The sequence below is a fragment of the Nicotiana tabacum genome, chromosome 3, assembly GCF_000715075.1.
Source record: "Nicotiana tabacum cultivar K326 chromosome 3, ASM71507v2, whole genome shotgun sequence".
Classification (NCBI taxonomy): Eukaryota; Viridiplantae; Streptophyta; class Magnoliopsida; order Solanales; family Solanaceae; genus Nicotiana; species Nicotiana tabacum.
Genome location: NC_134082.1, coordinates 123,055,498 through 123,058,592, shown reverse-complemented (window position 1 = coordinate 123,058,592; position 3,095 = coordinate 123,055,498). Strand labels below are relative to the sequence as shown.

General features: G+C 33.7%; 1 long non-coding RNA gene across 1 annotated transcript; it reads right to left on the bottom strand.

The window, feature by feature from the left end:
* Positions 1–637, bottom strand: LOC107780871 (uncharacterized). The gene is made up of 2 exons (XR_001646911.1): positions 470–637; positions 1–311 (listed from the first exon to the last, which is right to left on the bottom strand). It is a non-coding gene; the product is annotated as an uncharacterized LOC107780871 (long non-coding RNA).
* Positions 638–3,095: the final 2,458 nt, after the last annotated feature.

Genomic DNA, 3,095 nt, shown 5'->3' with positions numbered 1-3,095 from the left:
TCGTGAGAGCCAGAGAGATTTCATTATAACAATTTAACACAACAGTAGATTAATCACAAACCAACCTATAGCTTACCATCTGCACAATGGAAGGAGGATCTAAAACTCAAATCGCCTATAGAACAAAATGATTTGAGTTTAAACAGCAAGAAGTTTGTCGGAGATAACACTAAAGCTCTTTTACGTCTTGGTAGTGAGCCATCCATTTAAGCGTTGGTACTTTGATTGGCATTGGCCTCTGTACTCTCCACGTCTACAGGCACACCAACTTCAGCAGGCCGAATAATTCGGTCATACAAGGAGTATCCCGGCTGCAAACATAATAAGTACAACTAAATTGTCTGCTAGTAATTTGACTTCCAATGACCATTATATTAAGATCAGGAATGAACTTAAGATGTTGCGAAAGGATTATGTTAATAAAGAGCAAAAATACCAGCAAATCAATGTATTGAGAATAAAATAATACCTTAAGACAAACGACAACCACGCCAGGAGCCTTGAAACACTGAATTATGCCTATTTGGATCAAATTGTTCATTTGTAGGGTCACACTTTTCAACACCAAGTTCTTTGAACACCTGAAAAATTAACCCATGGCCACAATAAGCCAAAAGAAGCAACTTTGAAAAATAGCAAAAAGCAATAATAACATTGAGCAGCTATATATCCCCTGGACCTCAATAACTAGTATAAAAAAAAATACCATTAAAGTTTGAAATAGGACAAAAGGTATCCCTAGGTACAATGACGGAGCCAGAATTTTCATTATAAGGTATCAAAATATAAAAAAGTAAATACATCGTAAAATGAAGGGGAGTCAATGTATAATAAATATACATAAAATAAATAAAAAATTATCTAGCAATACAGTGTAAATTTTCGATGAAAGAGTGTCGGTTGGCTTTAATGTGGCTTCGCCACTGCAGAGGTAGTGGAATCTACTGACTACTATCATTTCCCAGAGGTAGGCATATTCCTAGTTAACTTCAACATGTATTTGTAATTAATGGAGAAACTAGCAAGCCTTCTACTGGGATTCTGTCAACGCCATTCCTCCCAATCTTCCAATTTACCCTATAAAAGGAGCAAATAGTGTTATGTCGAGGAAGAGGCAAACCCGAAAATAAAGAAAATAAAGAACACCAAATTTTAACGTGGAAAACCCTTCAAATCGAAGGTAAAAATCACGGGATCACAAAGATCCAAAAAGTTCCACTATAACAATAAGAGGGTTAAAAAGTTCTCCAAATTAGCTACACAACAAGTGCCAAATACGGAGCAACAAGAGCAACAACTAATCAATTGAAGAAAGAGTATAATCCACAAAAACGAAGTTGCTGTTCGAGGCTCGAAATAAGATACTACGAGCCTCCAAATTTGATCTCCACCATTCAAATCCAAGACCAAGATGTTACGAACACTTAATCAAAATTTCAGCCCGATCCAACGGTTAACGAATCAGAAAACGTGATTTGAAGTTGGCTGGTCGGAATAAAAATCTGCAGCAAAACAAATATTTTTCTTCTCTCCTCTCTTGACGAAAACTCTCTCAAAAAACCACTCTTATGTGCTTAAGTCTTTCAAAGACTTGTATCAATGAGCATAGAATAATTCTCCAAGGTTGTCCTATTTATAGATCATGAGTGGTGCTTTCTCTTAAAGCTAAAACTCACTCAAAATAGGAATAAACCGAATCCAATTCCAAATAGGAATGAAAACCAAAAGAGAATAGGATTAGGCCAGTGGACCTTTGGCCGGACAACATGGGCATGTGCCCAACAAATAGCAAGTCTTCTACTGGGGAGTTTTTGAAATTAATATCTACTAATACTATTTTAATTTTATATTACTCCATCTTTACCATTTTATATGATACAATTACTAAAGCGAGAGTCAAACAATACCTTCTTCGAATATTTTTTAAAATATTTTATTTTAGTTACAGAATCAAATATGTAAATTTAATCTTAAGAATCAAGAATCTTTGTCCCTAACATAAAGGGGATTTTTCTCTAAGTGGGTCGCTTTGCACTCCCAACTTTGCCCTCATGAGTCATGCTCCAAACCTGTCTATTCTTTTTGAGATGGAGGCAGAATTTCAAAGTAGATATGTTGATCATATTAGAGCCGACCTAAGAAAAATCGCCACTAAAAGCTTAGCCTCTGTGTTGCCGCAAAAATATTTTTTCTGCAATAAATAAAATCGAATTTCTTCATAGTGGGAACAATATCTCGACTACTTTTTCACTTTTCACATTTCAAAAAACTACTTCAAACACCCTCCACCAAACTTGACTTTGATCACATACTTTATCCTAATACTAATAGATATATAGGCTAACTAATTAAATACAAAACGAGGTTCATAGTGCATGTTATTTGAAGATGAGCAACGGAATCAATAAAAAGGTTGGAGCTACTAAGAAGCACTCAAGAGTATGGTTTTCGTGATGATAACCAGAAGTTAAACTGACAAAACATATATAGGCTTTGCAAGATTAACGTACAGCCATAAGAAGAATTCAGGTAAGCAAACACAAAAATCTAGTCTTAATTGATTATGATACGATAAATGAAGATGTACACATTGAACTAAAATATATGTATTCATTGAATTGGAGTAACTTTTTTAAGAGTGTACCTCAGCCGGCTATTTATCAGTCCTTTCAATAGCTTCCGAAAGCGTATTCAGAAGTGGTACGGCTCCGGCTCTGTTCTTAGGAGTCATTTGGTAGGATGCATTAGATAAATTAATGCATGCATTAGCTTTATGTATTAATAATACATTATTTGGTAGACATTTTAAACATATGCATTAGTTATACATCTTATTTGGTATTATCCTATGCATAACTAATGCATAGAAAACAATGGTATTAGCAATGCAATGGATTTTAATGCATGTCTTAGCTTAGTTAAAGACAAAATTGTCCTTCAAAATTTATGCTTTATTAAAATATGCTAGTTAGTATATTAATGCAAGTTCAAAATAATCCAAATAGTGAGAAATAAAATTATATCCCTAGTAAATAAATAAATAAATACTTAGCATATTTCCTTTTTATAAATAAATATTTAATTTTATTTTACAA